General features: G+C 42.2%; 1 pseudogene; it reads right to left on the bottom strand.

Moving 5' to 3' along the window:
* LOC135552248 (glutamate receptor ionotropic, kainate 5-like) overlaps nucleotides 1–21,998 on the bottom strand; it is a 101,477-nt pseudogene that overhangs the window by 31,790 nt on the left and 47,689 nt on the right.

Here is a 21,998-nt window from a genome sequence, read left to right as displayed (position 1 = left end):
ACTGTCTGATTTGTTACCCCTGCTAAATGCTTATTTGTCCTGACAAGGACACGCCTTCCTGCGTGCATTTAAACTGGATTCCAAAAAGAATTTGAATTGAAAGAGTTGAGTAGGACAGGCTGACGAGGCAAGAGGCTGAGGAGTGCGAGAGAGTGAGATGAGCGGTAATAGATAAAGAAAGCGAATGGAGCTAATATTAGATGAAGAGAGAGAGAGAGCGCACGAGACAGCTGCACTGAGTGACAGAAAATATAGTAGGAATAGACGCGGTACAAATTGTAGGAGAAAATGAGAAATGGTGCCTGGTAGAAATAAATATTATAATGATCCTAATTAATTAGGATCTTCCGCTAGGCTATAAGTGGTGCCATGTTGTGAGCCTGCTGTTACAGTACACTGCTACAAAACACGGCACCTCTGGGTGCGTTAGCTTAAAGAGGCAATCTTTGATTGCCACATCCATTTTTTGGGGACTTTTAAATGAATGATACATATAGCCATTGAGTCTTGAAGAGTAGAACTTCTAAACACCTCATGAGCTTAGTTAAACTGTCATACCCCATCAGAACCCAAAATATATCCTTTCTTTACAGAACATGGTCAGAACTGTGTTGATCGATGGTGAGTCCTTGCATCCATAGCTCTGTCTATGAATTTGAGCGGTTACATATCACCAGACCCATCCCTCAGCTGTTCACCAAAACAGTGGTGGTATGGTGGCTTTGCTATTGTTTGAACTGCAGATTATAAAATCAAGAGGGGAGTTTTCTCATCGTTAAATCTTATCTGAAAGCTCTTTACCGTGTTAAACAATACGGTCCTGATAAAAAAAAATCTACCTCACATTATTTCTGCTGCTTTGAAAGTGTTTTTTGGTCCCTTAAAAAACAAAACACTCAAGTTAACCTTAGCTCTGCCTTTCAAGTAAAAAGTAGTTGCCATAAACTACTCTAATGTGGAGGAAGATAGCCTCGCAAATACTGAAAGTTATGAAGGAAAGTTTTTTTCTTGTTTTTTTTAGGGGTGCATCAGCTTTAATTTTGAAAGTAAATTGTGGCTTCTATCAATGTAATTGTCTGCATCATTTCCAATCCCCCATGTATCTTTTTTAAAATAAATACATTGTGGCAGACGGCAGGGAGAGGTGAGGGGAGTAGTTATTGAGGGGAGATTTCTTGCAGGTCGCTGGCTCCACCCCCGAGCCTTATATGGTCTTTCTGCCCCAACGAAGCAAGGCTGTGGTCGTTAAGCCAGGGAGTGCTTGGGGATAAAGGAAGAAGCAGTCTGCACAAAGGGGCAGAGTAAGGTGAGAACAAAGTGCTATATGAAGAGTGGGAGAAGAGAGAACAATATCTGTGTGATTACCCGTTGTGACCTGGACTGTTGGACTACACCCCTTGGGTACAGGACCAGATTGGCTAAGGACCCGAGTGTGAGGATTACCCCTGGAAAATGGAACGAACAACGAGAACGGCTTGTGGCCTGTGAGGTGATTGGTGAATTCCCCCTTCTTCCCCAGTGTACTAAAATCCCTAATAAACTCCCTATTTGCATTCTAGTTGTGCTACTGGTGCATGTTTTGTTACTGAACTTGGTGACGTGGAAACCCCACACCCTTGAGCCTGCTACTACATATATATATATACAGTGCCTTGCGAAAGTATTCGGCCCCCTTGAACTTTGCGACCTTTTGCCACATTTCAGGCTTCAAACATAAAGATATAAAACTGTATTTTTTTGTGAAGAATCAACAACAAGTGGGACACAATCATGAAGTGGAACGACATTTATTGGATATTTCAAACTTTTTTAACAAATCAAAACTGAAAAATTGGGCGTGCAAAATTATTCAGCCCCTTTACTTTCAGTGCAACAAACTCTCTCCAGAAGTTCAGTGAGGATCTCTGAATGATCCAATGTTGACCTAAATGACTAATGATGATAAATACAATCCACCTGTGTGTAATAAAGTCTCCGTATAAATGCACCTGCACTGTGATAGTCTCAGAGGTCCGTTATAGTTTGCCACAAGCCACCTGGGAGACACACCAAACATGTGGAAGAAGGTGCTCTGGTCAGATGAAACCAAAATTGAACTTTTTGGCAACAATGCAAAACGTTATGTTTGGCGTAAAAGCAACACAGCTCATCACCCTGAACACACCATCCCCACTGTCAAACATGGTGGTGGCAGCATCATGGTTTGGGCCTGCTTTTCTTCAGCAGGGACAGGGAAGATGGTTAAAATTGATGGGAAGATGGATGGAGCCAAATACAGGATCATTCTGGAAGAAAACCTGATGGAGTCTTCAAAAGACCTGAGACTGGGACGGAGATTTGTCTTCCAACAAGACAATGATCCAAAACATAAAGCAAAATCTACAATGGAATGGTTCAAAAATAAACATATCCAGGTGTTAGAATGGCCAAGTCAAAGTCCAGACCTGAATCCAATCGAGAATCTGTGGAAAGAACTGAAAACTGCTGTTCACAAATGCTCTCCATCCAACCTCACTGAGCACAAGCTGTTTTGCAAGGAGGAATGGGAAAAAATTTCAGTCTCTCGATGTGCAAAACTGATAGAGACATACCCCAAGCAACTTACAGCTGTAACCGCAGCAAAAGGTGGCGCTACAAAGTATTAACTTAAGGGGGCTGAATAATTTTGCACGCCCAATTCTTCAGTTTTTGATTTGTTAAAAAAATTGAAATATCCAATAAATGTCGTTCCACTTCATGATTGTGTCCCACTTGTTGTTGATTCTTCACAAAAAAATACAGTTTTATATCTTTATGTTTGAAGCCTGAAATGTGGCAAAAGGTCGCAAAGATCAAGGGGGCCGAATACTTTCGCAAGGCACTGTATATATATATACAGTATATATATGTATATATACAGTGCCTTGCGAAAGTATTCGGCCCCCTCTTTGCAACCTTTTTCCACATTTCATATATATATATAGTACCAGTCAAAAGTTTGGACACACCTACTCATTCCAGTTTTTTTTTACTGTTTTCTACATCGTAGAATAATAGTGAAGACATAAAAACTATGAAATAACACATATAGAATCAAAAACCAAAAAAGTGTTAAACAAGTCAATATATATTTGAGATTCTTCAAAGTAGCCACCCTTTGCCTTTGACAGCTTTGCACACTCTTGGCATTCTCTCAACCAGCTTCACCTGGAATGCTTTTCCAACAGTCTTAAAGGAGCACTTGTTGGCTGCTTTTCCTTCACTCTGTGGTCCAACTCATCTCAATTGGGTTGATGATTGTGGAGGCCAGATCATCTGATGCAGCCTCCAACACTATTTTACATACTGTCTGCCATCTGCCCATTCCAGTTGAAACCGGGCTTCATTCGTGAAGAGCACACTTCTCCAACATGCCAGTGACCATTGAAGGTGAGCATTTTCCCACTGAAGTCGGCTACGACACCGAACTCCAGTCAGGTCAAGACCCTGGTGAGGACAACAAGCACGCAGATAGGGTGCGGCAGTGTAGCCTAGTGGTTAGGGCGTTGGACTAGTAACCGGAAGGTTGCAAGTTCAAACCCCCGAGCTGACAAAGTACAAATCTGTCGTTCTGCCCATGAACAGCCAGTTAACCCACTGTTCCTAGGCCGTTATTGAAAATAAGAATTTGTTCTTAACTGACTTGCCTAGTTAAATAAAGGTAAAATAAAAAGATGAGCATCCCTGAGAAGGTTTCCTGAGAAGGTTTCTGACAGTTCAAAATTCTTCGGTTGTGCAAACCCACAGTTTCATCTACTGTACAGGTGGCTGATCTCAGATAATCCCACAGGTGAAGAAGCTGGATGTGGAGGTCCTGGGCTGTCATGGTTACACATGGTCTGTGGTTGTGAGGCCGGTGGGGCGTACTGCCAAATTCTCTAAAACAACGGAGGTGGCTTATGGTGGAGAAATTAACATTCTGCAGTCAGCCTGCAAATTGCCAGTTCCCTCAAACCTTGACCTCTGTGTTGTGTGACAAAACTGCACATTTTAGAGTGGCCTTTTATTGTCCCCAGCACAAGGTGGACCTGTGTAATGTAAAGATAATGCCGTTTAATCAGCTTTTTGATATGCCACACCTGTCAAGTGAATGGATTATCTTGGCAAAGAAGAACTGCTCACTAACAAGGATGTAAACAAAATTGCACATTTTAGAGTGGCCTGTTATTGTTCCTAGCAGAAAGTGCACCTGTGTAAAGAATAGTTTATTTAATCTCATGAAACATGGGACCAACATTTATATTTCTGTTCAGTATAAACTTGATTCTTAGTTTATCAAAAGCCTTTTTAAAGTCAGCTATGAATAACAGGCCTGGTTATAACAGGCCTGGTTTCCCAGATATTTCATAGTGTTATTTTGTTTCCAGTACTTGTCTTATATTATCTCCACTGTATCCTCCATGTAAAAAACCTGTCTGATTAGGATGAACAATATCCGACAACACCTTTTTAATTCTATGCGCTATGCATTTTGCTCATTTTTTTGTGGCACAACACTGGAGTGTAAGGGGCCTCCAATTTTTTTAATGGACTGGATCTTAAGATTTTTTTTCTTGGCCAGGTTGCAGTTGCAAATGAGAACTTGCTCTCAACTAACCTACCTGGAGGAAAAAAATAAATAAAAAATGTTTACCACCCTGAGTCCTGAATTAGTAATAGTGAAATAAAACCTGGTTGAGTATATGATAATCTACCATTTTTACAGGAGTGGTTAAAACAATAGAAAACCTTTTTTAAGTACATCAAAAATGTTTGATATACCTCCAGGCTGTGTACCTCACGGCTGGTATGCCAGCCCTGGAGTTAAAGGCTTTAATTGCATCAGGTTCCACCTCTGTAATTTGGCCTTCACATGAATCTTTCTGTACAGCGTTATTTGTACATTATTAATAGAAATGAACTTTGGTTAGTGGAGATGGAGGAAACTGAAATGAAAACTTATTCTTAAAGTTAATTGGTCCCTCTTTCAAAATATTGTTTAGTGAATCATGGGTGACTCCATCATTTGTAATACGTTTTAGTAAATCATTTTTGGTAGCATTTCTATGTTGAAGATTAAAAAAGAATTTGGGGCTTTTTTCCCCATATTCCATCCAGTACGCTTAATTTAAAAAAATTACACTTAATCTCTCTTAATTAAATAAGTTCCTCTAACTTATTCTGTGCCTCTATGGTACAGTTTTTATTGTTATCTATCTGTACTATTAGTCCCTCAATGTCCTTTGTGAATATGAACTCTTTTCACCTAAATTGCTTTTGTTTTAAAGATGAGTACTCAATTGCCTCTAAAGGCCAAGCAACAAGGGGATCTTGCTGTACCTATGGTATGTTGGAAAAAGTCAGTTTTACATTTTTTGGTCCTAGTCAAAAACATTTTTTTTTATCCAATTGGCTTTGATTAAATGTCCAATATCCTCTCCCACATGGAGATTCTGTAAGAGCAATTTGACTTGATTGAGCCTATGCCATGTATATCTCACTAGGTCAGGATATTTAAGCCTCCATACTGTATATCCACTCATTCCAATATATCCATGATATTCATGCATGAGGGTGATAGTTTATAATGTGGTTTCCTTTCCTATCAGGGGTCAACATAAGACCCAGATGCAAACTGTTGAAGTAACACTGTTTATTGTAGCAAACAGGGGAAGACAAAGACAGGTCAAGGCAGACAGGGGTCGAGAAATCCAGGGTAAGGCAAAGGTACAGGATGGCAGGCGGACTCAGGGTCAGGGACAGGCAGGGTTCAGTAAACCAGAGGTGGAGCAAAGGTAGAGGCAGAGGTCAGGAAAGGCAAAGGTCAAACCGGGAGGACTAGCAAATTGAGGCCGGGAAACGAAAGGAGCTGACAGGAAAAACTCTGGTAAGCTTGAACGAACAAGACGAACTGGCAACAAGCAGACAGAGAACACAGGTATAAATACACAGGGGAAAGTAGGGAAGATGGGCGACACTTGGAGAGGGGTGGAGACAAGCACAAGGACAGGTGAAGCAGATCAGGGCATGACATTTACGATTCATTGAGTTATTTAAAACAGTATTATATTCTCCCACCATAATAATAGAGTCTTGTATTGCTTGTCGGCTTGATAAATTATTATATTTTCAAAGCAGCATGCATCATCATTATTTGAACCTTATAGTTTAATGAGCCAAATATGTTTATGGTCCAATAACATATTTAAAAGAATCCATCCGGATCAATTGTTAGTCTGTTGGGTAATGGGACTTAATACCATCCCTAAATATAGAATATTAGCATTATATTCCTGGGGGATAAGACGGTTTTGTTTTGCTTAGCCGGCATCATGGAGCCGTCTTGCTGACTCAAATGCTATAATGACATGGTAATCCTTTCATTTAGCCCGAGGCACATGACATACATTTCTCCCTACAAACAGTGGCATGGGTTCATCACGAGCACACCCTTACCGCTGTGCTTTCTTCCGACAGCTAGCATGCCACCACATGCGGCACAAACAGGAAATGAAAGAGTGAGCCAAATTGATTTGGAATGGGCAGTGGATGGTGAATGGTGGTAACTAGCTATATTGTTTACATTGACTCCACTAATTGCGTGTTTTGACGTCTCTGTGTCTTCTTGAATTGTATTCTTTTAAATGGCGGCCCATTGTCTGACACAGATGGTTAGGGAAAACCACCTGGACACTCAACTGTATTGTTAATGTATTGCACAGTCCAACAAATGTCTGTTCCATTGTTGGTACCAACTGTGTATCTGTACAGTTGGCTGCACTGTAGGCTGTAGTGTATATATAGGGTTTGTGAATAAATGGATTAAAATCATGCACTGTGCCTCTATTCTATATTGCTTCAGCTGTTCTTTCCAGGTTTACTCTTGCGTTTCTCTACTCCAATCGTTGTTAAAGCACTCGATCACAAACATGGAGGAAGGAAGGAAGGAAGGAAGAAAAAGGAAGGAAGGAAGGAAGGAAGGAAGGAAGGAAGGAAGGAAGGAAGGAAGGAAGGAAGGAAGGAAGGAAGGAAGGAAGGAAGGAAGGAAGGAAGGAAGGAAGGAAGGAAGGAAGGAGAGGGTATTGCTTCTACAGTGCGAAGGTGAGGCTGAACCTCTGTGGCCTGACTGCGCTCAGCTGCAGAGGAGAACATGAGACATCACACCAGCGGGGAATGAGTGAGATTGTACAGTGTCAGCGAAGACAGAACGAAAGTGGGGGGAAAGAGGTAGATGGGGAGGAGAGGGGGAGGGTGGATATATTTTATATATGGGCAGGAGGGTAACTGCAATATAAAATGTGAGCCTAGAGAGCACAGACATTGATCAAATTTGAGGAAAAAAGAGCCTTTGCTGTTCAACTTGACCAAGGTTACACATGTATGGCAAGGTTCTAAGGATGGAACACAACACAACCTTGACTGGTTCTGAGAAAACGTTCTCAATTCTACAAGCACGAACTTGGCTAAAGAATACAGATAGCTAGCTAGCTACAAGGGATGTACATAGTAAACAGATTCTAAACCTGGTAAAAATGTCCACAGTACAACCTATAACAAGAAGATACCTTACACAAAGACACGTTCAATTAAGGTACATTTAACAGGGGCTTGGCCAAGGAATGAAGATATCTAACATCATGGGACGTATAGAGTAAGTTGACTCTCCGCCTGACAGAACTTTCAGAGACACATTCAATTAAGGGGCCACTGACTGAGCTAGTCATAACATTGTGGATGCTACTAGAGACTCACTAATTTGGGGTGCATTAAAATTGCAATTGCAAAAGTAGGCTCTCTGCCAGTCTTTCACTGTCAGCAGCGAGCCAAATGACAGTCTAACACCCCTAGAGCCTTCCCCACATCACCATTCCTATAAAAAGTAGAGCCATGCTAAGTCTAATATGAGTTAGTCAGAGTGCTGCTAAAATTAAGCAAAATGGCCCCCGAGCTATGGCAGGTTCTTCCGCTCTGCTCTATGGAGTTACGCGCTACTGTACTTGACAGAGAATACCCTCTCTCTCTTTATCGCTCTCAATCCTTCCAGTTGGATGATTTGACAGAGGACACAGTTCTTGGAATTGGTTGATGTAAGAGGAAGTGGGATTGAGACAGTTTTTGTAAAAAGCAGGGAGCCGATAGCTAGCAGCGGGATCCCAGTGCAGTAGTAGCATCATGGTTGTTTTCATTGCTGCATGCTTTATGAAAACTGTTGTACATTAAGTATTCACATTGAGAGTTAGTTAGCGGAGCTGGGAATGACCCCTCTGGAGTTGCTAAGGACACACTTCCTCTTAATTACCTCCATCGCCGTGGAAACAAAGGGAATGCTGTGAACGCTGGGCTGTCCCTATAGCGACCGAGTCACTCCATATGCCACTAGCTTCTGCCGCCAGCAGCGTATTCTACCAGCTTTGCCATGCCCTCACAATCTGTGCAACAGATAAATAGAGGGATTGTTTTCAGTTTGAAGTGCCATGCAGCCAGGCTTAATTGAAACCTACCATATGTAGTATACATACTCAGTATACATACTTATTCCCTACTTAGTATGTATAGCATGTCTGTTACTTCATTCTATAGGCTTATATCATCATGTGTGCTAGTATGGTTGAGTTTACACAGGCAGCATAACTGTGATCTTTTTGAACCACTATTTGTTTTTGTGACCAATCACATCAGATCTTTTCACATCTGCACTTTTTCAGGTCTGTTCTGATTGGTGAAAAGACCAATTATAAAACATCTAAAATACAGAATTGGGCTACCTGTGTAAACACAGCCTCTGAATGTTCAGACTTGTCAATTGGTATAAGAACTGTAAATACCAGCAGGAAAAGAAACAAACATTTTACAATTTCACACACAGTAAATTGCATATACTCTGAGAGGCTGAGGAAGAGGGAAACATTTCCCTTATGCTTTGTTATCTGCATGAAATCATCCAACGTGTGTCATATCCGATTCATTACAGGCTGGCTAGTGTTTGATGAAAATGTACCTGATCCCGCTCCCCCTCTCCCCTCCCCCCACCAAGACCCCTTACCATCCTCTCTTATCTCCCCTCCGCATCCAAAGAAAAAGGGTGAGTAGGCAAGATTTATGGGAGGTAAATGAAATGGCTTAAAGAGCATTCCGCCTCCCGCATGGCAATAATGTCCTCCTTTTGCTTTCTGTCAGAATGTAATTTTCCAAAATGGTCAGATCTGGGCGCTAAATACCAAGTCTGTCATCAATCACAGCCTGTGGTTATGAAACGCACCATCCCCGGGGTGGATAGTGGAGGGGGAAAAAACTGTACAGTTGTGCTGGGTAGCGAGTACTGAGTGAAAAATCCCTCAATCGCCTTTCTTCTCTCCTCTCTCCCCTCTTCCTCTTCCCCTTCTCACTCTCTCTCTCTGTCAGTGCTTTGGTTCTTTTGAAATGGCCTATTAGAGGAAATCACAGTTTGTTTGATACGGTCTGATATCCATATTTCATGTCTACTGCAAACAAGGAAATGTAGACATACGGCTCCTCATGTAACGCTGTACAAAGTGTAGGGGAAGAGGTGGCCAGGATTTGTACTGAAAGAGAGATGACTCAAAACAAAGGGGTAGATTAACACGGAGGGGAACAGAGAAGGAGGGAGGGAAGGTTGGATGAAGACAAGGGGAGAGAGGGAGCAAGAGAGGTTTAGAGAAGGGGGAGACAGTGGTGATTCTTCTATGCTCCAGTGTGACCTAAAATGCCATATCCCGAAATGAATAACACTTACATTTTTACATTTGTCAATAGCCTCATCATCAACCCTCGTTGGTTTCTATCAACATCATTCTATATTTTCCTCCCAAAACATATTTAAAAACCAGAATGTTAAAGCATATCTTGCTTTCTACATTTACAAGGCTCATTGGTCAGTAAGAGGTGGCGCAAATCTTTGGGGATTTCGTTCTGTAGTGGATGAGAAAGATTTATCAAATTCAAATTGAGTTTGTACAAATCAGCCTCCCTCGTTGTAATCCATATGCATACAACTTGACCTACTACAGTGGGCTCCGAAATTGCTGTCACCCTCGATAAAGATGAGGAAATATGATGACTGTATAAAATAAATAATTCAAAATACGGAGCTATTGTATGCAAAACAAAAATGGGAAATTATATTATTTGATACTACTGCAATTGCTCAGACACTCTAATGTACTTGTCCTTTCGCTCAGTTTGGCACCGGGACCTCCTACTCCTATTTAGATTCTGGTTAGAGACAGTTTGCGATGTTCTATGTAGGGAGTAGTACACCACGTTGTATCAGATCTTCAGTTTCTTGGCAATTTCTCCCATGGAATAGCCTTCATTTTTCAGAACAAGAGTAGACTGACGAATTTCAGAAAAAAAGTCTTTGTTTCTGTCCATTTTGAGCCTGTAATCGAACCCACAAGTGCTGATGCTCCAGATACTCAACTAGTCTAAAGAAGGCCAGTTTTATTGCTTCTTTAATCAAAACAACAGTTTTCAGCTGTGCTAACAAAGTTGCAAAAGGGTTTTCTAATGATCAATTAGCCTTTTAAAATGATAAACTTGGATTAGCTAACACAACGTGTCATTGGAACACAGGAGTGATGGTTGCTGATAATGGGCCTCTGTACGGCTATGTAGATATTTCATTAATAATCTGCCGTTTCCAGCTACAATAGTCATTTACAACATTAACAATTTCTACACTGTATTTCTGATCAATTTGATGTTATTTTAAAGGACCAAAAAATTTGTTTTTCTTTCAAAAACAAGGACATTTCTAAGTGACCCCAAACTTTTGAACGGTAGTGTGTTTCTCTGAGCAATTACATTAGTCTAAAATAATGTCAGAAAATGTTTTATTTATTTGATACAGTCTTTAAAACAAATATTGTTGTCAATAATTTTGGACCATTTCAGCGAGGTTAAACGGAGAAGAAGCATTTTGTCACGCTCTGACCATAGTTCTGTTATTTTATTCTTTGTTTTAGTATGGTCAGGGCGTGAGTTGGGGTGGGCAGTCTGTTTGTTTTTCTATTTTGGTTTTTGTGTTCAGCCTAGTATAGGGCTCAATCAGAGGCAGGTGTCGTTAGTTGTCTCTGATTGAGAATCATACTTAGGTAGCCTGGGTTTCACTTTTGGTTTGTGGGTGTTTGTTTTCCGTGTGAGTGTTTGGTCCACACGGTACGGTTCCGGTTTTCATTCGTTCACTTTATTGTTTTGTATTCCAGTGTTTGATTCATTAAATATTACATCATGAACACCTACCACGCTGCGCTTTGGTCCGATCCTTCTTCCACCTCTGAATGCCTTGACACATTTGAGGTAGATTACTACCAAAATGCCTGCAGATTACAGCCAGGTACTAGAAGCAAAGCCGGATTACAGGTATAAAGCAGCGTGAATGCAGACCCAATTTCAGGCATATCACTAGTGCAGTAACACGAGCCCTAGCTGAGACTTACAGACCCAGACTTCTCTGTAAAATATCAATTGTATTATAGGCTATTAAGTCTCTCATATCACCCTCTCTTATTCCCTCTTTTTCTCTTGAATCTTGGTTTCAATATTTTGGGCAGTAAGGGGATTGAGGTATATCCCTTTGTAGCACACTGTGTAAATCTAAGGACATGCAGAGCTATCCACACACACGGTCGAATGAAGTGCTAGACCGTGTACGCTGCATGAAATGGCCGATCCAGTAGACTACTACTACATTGACATTTTAGTCATTTAGCAGATGCTCGTATTCTATTACACTACAACGACTGTTATTACTACTACACTTTAAAACTGCAATATGTAACGTTTTGGGCAACCTGACCAAATTCACATAGAATGTGACTTATAGATCTGCTTTTCTCATTGAAAACAAGACTAAGAAGCAGTAGCTCTGTTCTATGTGTGCTATTTCTATGCTTCATGTTCTTCAGTTGTGTGTTTTTTTTGTTGTTTTACACCGGTTTCAAAGAACTGAAAATACAATATCTTTGGTTTGGGAAACTATATTTCACAGCGGTTTAGATGGTACAATAATACTCCACACTATTGCTTGTTTTGTCACGTATTCTGAAACTAGGTAAACTATTCAAATTTTAGCAACCAGGAAATGGGGAGCGATTTCTGCATCTTTATCTATTGCCATAACCACACAATCCCATTCACCAATTACAAAGTAAATTGTGTTGATAATATCACCTATGTTTCATCCAATACATAAGGCAAGATTGTATGATATGTGGGGCTTATGGTTGATTCTTTTATAAGAAGGCACCTTTGGCCGGTTTTGAGTTCCCGTTAATCGCCTCCATTCTGACAATATCTATTCTATATCAAAGGACGGCTGCAAACGGTGTTATCTTAGTCAAGAAAGACTGTCTTTCTCTCTCTCTCTCTTAGCCATTGTCTGTCTCCCTTTCTCTCTTTCATACACTCTCTCCCAATGACTATGTAGGCCTATGGGCTCCCTCCCCCTTTTTTCCTCAATCTCTCTCACTTTCTGCCTGTCTTTTGCCCTCTCTCTCAGCTGTCCCTGAGTAACAGAGGAGATGACAAGGTGTGAGCGGAGAGTCCTGGGGGCACTGAGTGACAGCTGGAGCGACACGGGCCATTGGAGACCATCCCGCCACCAGCCCCTCGCTCGCTCGCTCGCATCCAGCCCTCAACCCCCAACCAAGCCATCTCCAGATGCTGTCTATAGCCAACACTGCATTCAGTCTCACCACTACTGCTCTCCGCAACGCCCCGAGCCACGGGCTGCAAAACAGAAAGGTGATAGCCTAGCCTTCCATTTTATACCCAAACTGACAGTTATCCACATTTCAATCGAACAGAACACAACGGTGAGTAACATCGAGATGTTTTGAGTCGACAGAGAGAGAGAGGATGAGTAATGTTTGCCACTCTTAGCCGGGGTGTCTTTTGCTGCCTTCCCTAAACGAGAGGTCGAGAGAAGAAGCGTACAGTTTAGGATCTCTTTTGTTGTTTTGTTTGATGCAGAAGACATTAGCTGGGAGGCAGATATAACCCGTTGACGTCAAGGCAGAACTAGCACTATGATCTATATTTTAACACGCTTCTCAGCAATGACCTCCTCCCCGGCTCCTCTTGTTCATGTAATCGGTTTGACTACCACCTGGGCTGGAGAGCAAAAGACGCCTTTTATCCAACGTAATCTTCAGTGGTTCGCTAAATCTCCACTGACTGCTTACACATGCCAGCCTATCAATGCATTGTATGTGTTCATGACCAAGGAAGCCTACATCTACAGGGAACTGCCAGAACAAAGGAAACACTTGAATAAAGAGGGATATAAAGTGTATCAAACAAAGGTTGTTTCCACACAGGTGTGGTTCCTGAGTTAATTAAGCAATTCACATCCCAACCGTGCTTATGGTCATGTACTGTATACAAATGCCCTGTTGCCCATTATTTTGGCTACCATGGCTAAAATAATAGATCTCAGTGACTTTCAAAGAGGGGTCTCAAAGAAGCAAAGGGGTTTAAAAGTGTGTGTGTGTGTGTGTGTGTGTGTGTGTGTGTGTGTGTGTGTGTGTGTGTGTGTGTGTGTGTGTGTGTGTGTGTGTGTGTGTGTGTGTGTGTGTGTGTGTGTGTGTGTGTGTGCTGTATCAGTGTGAGTGTCTTTCACCAGATCTCAACCCAGTTGAACGCTTATGGGAGATTCTGGTGCCAAATTATGGATTTTGTTATGGAAGAATGGTGTCGCATCCATCCAATAGGGTTCCAGACACTTTCAGAATCTATGCCAAGGTGCATTGAAGCTGTTCTGAATGGTTTGTGGTGGCCCGATGAAGACACTGTTTGTGTTTCCTTTATTTTGTCAGTTACCTGTACATACATGTACAATAATATACACTGAACAAAAATATATACACAATATTCAACAATTTCAAAGATTTTACTGAGTTACACTTCATATCAGGAAATCAGTCAATTTAATAAATAAATGAGGCCCTAATCTATGGATTTCATGACTGGGAATACAGATATGCATCTGTTGGTCACAGATACTTTAAAAGAAATAGGCCTCAAAATGGGCATCAGGATCTTGTCATGGTATCTCTGTTAAAATGCAATTGTATTCGTTGTCCGTAGCTTATGCCTGCCTATACCTTAACCCCACCGCGGGGCACAGCACAACGTTGACATCAACAAACCGTTCGCTCACATGACGCCATACACGTGGTCTGCAGTTGTGAGGCCGGTTGGACATACTGACAAATTCTCAAAAACAAAGTTGGAGAATGCTTATGGTAAAGAAATGAACATTCAATTCTCTGAAACTGCTCTGGTGGACATTCCTGCAGTCAGCATGTCAATTGCACGCTCCATCAAAACTTGAGATATCTGTGGCATTGTGTTGCGTGACAAAACTGCAAATGTTATTGTCCCCAGCACAAGGTGCACCTGTGTAATGATAATGCTGTAATAATCAGCTTCGTGATGTGCCACACCTGTCAGGTGAATGGATTATCTTGGCAAAGATGAAAGGCTCCCTAACAACGATGTAAACAAATGTGTGCACAACATTTGAGAGAAATAAGCTTCTTCTGCCTATGGATAATGTATTGGATATTTTATTTCAACTCATGAAACATTGAACCAACACTTTACATGTTGCGTTTCCATTTTTGTTCAATGTACATACATTAATTTATAACTAGTTGATTTAGGCAAAGGCCTAATTACTGTGGTGTCAGCTATAGCGATATCAAATTGAAGGAAAACTAAACTCTTTATTTAGTGATTCCTCTGACATAGCGACCGTCAGACAGTGATAGTTCAGGCCTGGTGGAGCTTGGTGACCCTGTTCTGCCACGGTGTGTCCTGGGTGGCCTTTATCATAGTTAATCCATAATGACTCATCACATTAAAGGGTGTCCGAGCAGATACTGTGCCCAAGACTGTGAGCTTCTGTCATATTGGCTACTCCCCCTCCCCCCCAGAGATGACGGAAGTAGGGGAGTGAGGAAGCCGCTTGTAAGTGAAGTGAAATATGGACACAGACTAAATGCCTATAACTCTCATATGTAGCCTAATATAATAGTAGTTATTGCGGTATAACGATACAACAAATGTTAATTTTGTCTCGGGAATAGGTGTGGAGAAATAAGATGCATTTCTTTCAGCATCTGGCATCTTGCGAATGCAAGGTGAGGGACTTTGCAAACGTGCTGTCTTTGTCGGTGCTGTAAAAGCTGACAGTAGGCTACCACATACAATATCCAAGACTAACTGAAATCTAATGAGATTCATTTTGGATAGTTTTCACACCTTTTCATTTCCTTGAAAATGGTCAAACTGAAATAATTTGGAAATGTTGCAGAGAAAATCTTTCCATTGTTTTAGAGGTAGGCTATTGCATTTCCTCCCAGGGCCCTGCAAGTCCTTGCTCTGCGAACACAAATGGAAGAGCTCTACATATGGTTACACTATCAACAAACTATCTGTTGATATGCAACTGCTTGCTCAGGTTATGATTAGGGTTCAATTTAGGGCTAGGTTTAGGGCAGGGGTTTAAGTTTAGGATAAGGTTTAAGGTTAGGGTTAGTAGATAGCTAGTTGAAATGTCTGTAGAGCGTTTACAGTTGGACTATCCGAATAATGTCACAAAGAAAACTTGTGTTGGATTCGTCTTATTATTGGTGCGTTCATTCTATTGGTTTATTACGTTGTTCTGGTGAGCACTGCTTTTTTTGTCTTCTAGGGCAACAAGACATGACAGAAGAGAAGCTGCATGTAAGGCCTCTTTAATTATAGACAAGTTGACTAACAAATAGCCTACCAAATGTCGGAAATGATATTATTTGCATATCTAAAATAGTGGTGAGTAGGCAAAGATGACTGGCCTGGACCATGACACACGGGGACAGCAGGTGGAGGTATCAATCAATTCAGACTACAAGTGTGCCTAATGAAGATCGCCAAATACCATTATACCTTTGGTGTTTTAATATCCAGCCCATCCACTCACAGGACCCATATTTACTTTCATATTTACCTTCAATCTCTTTTCGATTTTTAATTAGTTATTCCTTCCGGTAACCTGCCTCACCCAATGTGATACGGAATCGCTATTATTTTTAATTTTTAGAACACATTCAAGAACCTCCAGAAACCAACCAGCTAACTAGCTACAAGCTATTTAGTCATTGTTAAACACTGCTAGCGGCTTTTACCTTCTGCACAGCCAGCCAGTTTTTTTAGCCTGGATAATACTCGCCAGTCTAGCTTCCCTGTCCCATCCACCGCTGCCCCCTGGACACTGTGATCACTTGGCTACATAGCTGATGCCTGCTGGACTGTCCATTAATCATGGTACTCCATTCTGTTTGTTTATGTTTTATCTCTCGGCCCTAGCCGCACTCAGGCTCTGTGTGTAGTTAATCCGACCCTCTCTGCCTAGTCAACGCCATTTTACCTGCTGTTGTTGTGCTAACTGATTAGCTGTTGTTGTCTCACCTACTGGTTTAGCTAGCTCTCCCAATCAACACCTGTGATTACTGTATGCCTTGCTGTATGTCTCTCTCAAATGTCAATATGCCTTGTATACTGTTGTTCAGGTTAGTTATCATTGTTTTAGTTTACAATGGAGCCCCTAGTTCCACTCTTCATACCCCTGATACCTCCTTTGACCCACCTCCCACACATGCGGTGACCTCACCCATTACAACCAGCATGTCCAGAGATACAACCTCTCTTATCCTCACCCAGTGCCTGGGCACTGGGTGATGTACCCGCACCCCACCATACCCCTGTCCCGCACCACACCATACCCCTGTCTGCGCATTATGCCCTGAATATATTCTACCATGCCCAGAAATCTGCTCCTTTTATTCTTTGTCCCCAACGCTCTAGGCGACCAGTTTTGATAGCCTTTAGCCGCACCCTCATACTACTCCTCCTCTGTTCCGCGGGTGATGTGGAGGTAAACCCAGGCACTGCATGTCCCCAGGCACCCTCATTTGTTGACTTCTGTGATCGAAAAAGCCTTGGTTTCATGCATGTCAACATCAGAAGCCTCCTCCCTAAGTTTGTTTTACTCACTGCTTTTGCACACTCTGCTAAACCTGATGTCCTTCCCGTGTCTGAATCCTGGCTCAGGAAGGCCACCAAAAATTCTGAGATTTCCATACCCAACTATAACATTTTCCATCAAGATAGAACTGCCAAAGGGGGAGGAGTTGCAGTCTACTGCAGAGATAGCCTGCAAACTAATGTCATACTTTCCAGGTCCATACCCAAACAGTTCGAACTACTAATTTTAAAAATGACTCTAACCAGAAATAGTCTCTCACTGTTGCCGCCTGCTACCGACCCCCCTCAGCTCCCAGCTGTGCCCTGGAAACCATTTGTGAATTGATTGCCCCCCATCTAGCTTCAGAGTTTGTTCTGTTAGGTGACCTAAACTGGGATATGCTTAACAGCCCGGCAGTCCTACAATCTAAGCTAGATGCCCTCAATCTCACACAAATCATCAAGGAACCCACCAGGTACAACCCTAAATCTATAAACAAGGGCACCCTCATAGACGTCATCCTGACCAACTGGCCCTCCAAATACACCTCCGCTGTCTTCAACCAGGATCTCAGCGATCACTGCCTCATTGCCTGTATCCGATGAGGATCCGCAGTCAAACGACCACCCCGCATCACTGTCAAACGCTCCCTAAAACACTTCTGTGAGCAGGCCTTTCTAATCAACCTGGCCCGGGTATCCTGGAAGGACATTGACCTCATCCCGTCAGTTGAGGATGCCTGGTCATTCTTTAAAAGTAACTTCCTCACCATTTTAGATAAGCATGCTCCGTTCAAAAAATGCAGAACTAAGAACAGATATAGCCCTTGGTTCACTCCAGACCTGACTGCCCTCGACCAGCACAAAAACATCCTGTGGCGGACTGCAATAGCATCGAATAGTCCCCGCGATATGCAACTGTTCAGGGAAGTCAGGAACCAATACACACAGTCAGTCAGGAAAGCAAAGGCCAGCTTCTTCAGGCAGAAATTTGCATCCTGTAGCTCTAACTCCAAAAAGTTCTGGGACACTGTGAAGTCCATGGAGAACAAGAGCACCTCCTCCCAGCTGCCCACTGCACTGAGGCTAGGTAACACGGTCACCACCGATAAATCCATGATTATCGAAAACTTCAACAAGCATTTCTCAACGGCTGGCCATGCCTTCCTCCTGGCTACTCCAACCTCTGCCAACTGCTCCGCCCCCCCCCCCGCAGCTACTCGCCCAAGCCTCTCCAGGTTCTCCTTTACCCAAATCCAGATAGCAGATGTTCTGAAAGAGCTGCAAGAGCTGCAAAACCTGGACCCGTACAAATCAGCTGGGCTTGACAATCTGGACCCTCTATTTCTGAAGCTATCCGCCGCCATTGTCGCAACCCCAATTACCAGCCTGGTCAACCTGTCTTTCTCTTTATCGTCTGAGATCCCCAAGGATTGGAAAGCTGCCGCAGTCATCCCCCTCTTCAAAGGGGGAGACACCCTGGACCCAAACTGTTACAGACCTATATCCATCCTGCCCTGCCTATCTAAGTTCTTCGAAAGCCAAGTCAACAAACAGGTCACTGGCCATCTCGAATCCCACCGTACCTTCTCCGCTGTGCAATCTGGTTTCCGAGCCGGTCACGGGTGCACCTCAGCCACGCTCAAGGTACTAAACGATATCATAACCTCCATCAATAAAATACAGTACTGTGCAGCCGTCTTCATCGACCTTGCCAAGGCTTTCGACTCTGTCAATCACCATATTCTTATCGGCAGACTCAGTAGCCTCGGTTTTTCTGATGACTGCCTTGCCTGGTTCACCAACTACTTTGCAGACAGAGTTCAGTGTGTCAAATCGGAGGGCATGCTGTCCGGATCTCTGGCAGTCTCTATGGGGGTGCCACAGGGTTCAATTCTCAGGCCGACTCTTTTCTCTGTATATATCAATGATGTTGCTCTTGCTGTGGGCGATTCCCTGATCCACCTCTACGCAGACAACACCATTCTGTATACTTCCGGCCCGTCCTTGGACACTGTGCTATCTAACCTCCAAACGAACTTCAATGCCATACAACACTCCTTCCGTGGCCTCCAACTGCTCTTAAACGCTAGTAAAACCAAATGCATGCTTTTCAACCGTTCGCTGCCTGCACCCGCACGCCCGACAAGCATCACCACCCTGGATGGTTCCGACCTAGAATATGTGGACATCTATAAGTACCTAGGTGTCTGGCTAGACTGTAAACTCTCCTTCCAGACTCATATCAAACATCTCCAATCTAAAATCAAATCTGGAGTCGGCTTTCTATTCCGCAACAAAGCCTCCTTCACTCACGCCGCCAAACTTACCCTAGTAAAACTGACTATCCTACCGATCCTCGACTTCGGCGATGTCATCTACAAAATGGCTTCCAACACTCTACTCAGCAAACTGGATGCAGTTTATCACAGTGCCATCCGTTTTGTTACTAAAGCGCCTTATACCACCCACCACTGCGACCTGTATGCTCTAGTCGGTTGGCCCTCGCTACATATTCGTCGCCAGACCCACTGGCTCCTCATTTGGCCGCCTTTCTTCCAGTTCTCTGCTGCCTGTGACTGGAACAAATTGCAAAAATCTCTGAAGTTGGAGACTTTTATCTCCCTCACCAACTTCAAACATCTGCTATCGGAGCAGCTAACCGATCGCTGCAGCTGTATAGTTTATCGATAAATAGCCCACCCAATTTTACCTACCTCATCCCCATACTGTTTATATTTATTTACTTTTCTGCTTTTTTGCACACCAATATCTCTACCTGTACATACCATCTGATCATTTGTCACTCCAGTGCTAATCTGGAAAATTGTAATTATTCGCCTACCTCCTCATGCCTTTTGCACACAATGTATATAGACTTTTTCTACTGTGTTATTGACTTGTTAATTGTTTACTCCGTGTGTAACTCTGTGTTGTCTGTTCACACTGCTATGCATTATCTTGGCCAGGTCGCAGTTGCAAATGAGAACTTGTTCTCAACTAGCCTACCTGGTTAAATAAAGGTGAAATAAAAATAAAAATTCAAATAAAAATCTCATCTCTTTCCATTCATCAAATTACACTGTTTTACAAGCTGGAATCATTATAGAATGGATCGAACGTGCGCAAGTAGCCTACGTTCTGAAGTGATTTGCTTGACAGTCAGATGAAAACAACATGCCTGGTTGTGTTCATGCCGCATTAACAAGAGAACACATTTTTACAGTGTTCCCCTCACCCCCTGTCAAAATATCGTTCCGCCACCCCTGCATTACTGTAAATTACCGGTCAGCAGACCAATCACACTGAGCATGTGCACAAGATGAAGCCACCCTGTGCTCTAGGATCACACTGAGTGTGTGCAGTAGAATGTTTCCGATGTTGCATGATGTGCAGCATGGTTTTAACTTCTCTGTCATGGTACTGTATTAATACAGACATTTTTTGAGTCTCATGGCCCATTTTTGGTCCTCCACCTTCAATTCATCGAGGCATGGACTCTACAGTGCAAAGTGTCGAATGTGTTCCACAGGGATGCTGGCCCATGTTGACGCCAATGTTTCCCACAGTTCTGTCAGGTTGGCTGGATGTCCTTCGGGTGGTGGACTGCTCTTGATACACACGGGAAACTGTTGAGTGTGAAAAGCCCAGCAGCGTTGCAGTTCTTGACACAAACCGGTGTGCCTGGCAGCTATTACCATACCCCATTCAAACGCACTTAAATATTTTGTCTTGCCCATTCACCCTCTGAATGGCCCGACATACACAATTCATGTCTCAATTGTTTGGAGGCTTACAAATCCTTATTTAACCTGTCTCCTCCCTTTCATTCGATTGAAGTGTATTCAACAAGTGACATCAACAAGGGATCATACCTTTCAACTGGTCAGTCTATGTCATGGAAAGAGCAGGTGATCTTAATGTTTTGTATACACAGTGTACATTGAACACCACCGCTGGTGTTAATTGCATTATTATCATTATGCTTACTGGCTTTCTTCTGACTTATCTTCTAAGGCCATTAACTAACAGATCAAAGGCCAGGAAACCACTCTATTCCTGTAGATTGCACCTTACAAATGTGAACAGCATGTACAAAGACATTACAGTTAGATTTCAACCAAACATTCGATTAAATCTGTCTTTTTCAAAACGCTACAAAAACAGGATAATCTTCTTTTTGATTTCAATCCTTTTTTGATTGCAGCAGGAGCCCCTACAGATATAGGACCTTCATTTGATAACTCTTTTGTTGCTGAGAATTCTCCAGCAAAGCAAGAAATGCAAACTTGTCGTGTATTTGATTTTTTTAAAGGCTTCTAAAGTTTGTTTTTCCACTCCAATATTTCAGAATTGATTTGGCCTAACAAAAAATGTTTCAACCCCTAGAAAAATGTCCATTATTTATAATCCACATAATAATTCACATTTCCTGGATTATTTATTATTATTATTTTCCTTGTGTAGTAAACTGGCTCAAATTAAGATCCTACATCTGTATGTTGCCATAGAAATCTGAGTAAGGTAAAAAAAAAAAAAAAAATCACCGACCATGATTCCCTTTCTTTGTTCAGAGTAATGAGAAACTACACATCAGTGTGAAAATAACTATATTGTTAAGGAAAGGCTTTCTTTGAAGTATTTTCTCAAGTCTTCAAAGGTCTTGTTTTGATGTGGTTCCAAAGAATTCACATCTTCAACTTATCAACCCATCTCCTTCGCACCTATCTTTCAGATGTCATTAGCTCATTTGAAAAACATTGCATTTCAAAAAGAGGCAGTAGACAAAACAACCCACAGGTGTTATATGGGTATAACAGGTCGCAACCAGCAACAACAGTTCGCAACTAGCTACAACAGGTAGCAACTGGCCACAACAGGTAACAACTGGCCATAACAGGTTTCACAAATTTCAGAGCAATCCTTCTTAGTGTTCCCTTGCTTATCTCTTATCTCCCTCTTTTCACAGT

Source organism: Oncorhynchus masou, chromosome 13 (genome assembly GCF_036934945.1).
Source record: "Oncorhynchus masou masou isolate Uvic2021 chromosome 13, UVic_Omas_1.1, whole genome shotgun sequence".
NCBI lineage: Eukaryota > Metazoa > Chordata > Actinopteri > Salmoniformes > Salmonidae > Oncorhynchus > Oncorhynchus masou.
Note: the sequence above shows the minus strand (reverse complement) of the source record. Positions and strands in the feature narration are given on the sequence as shown.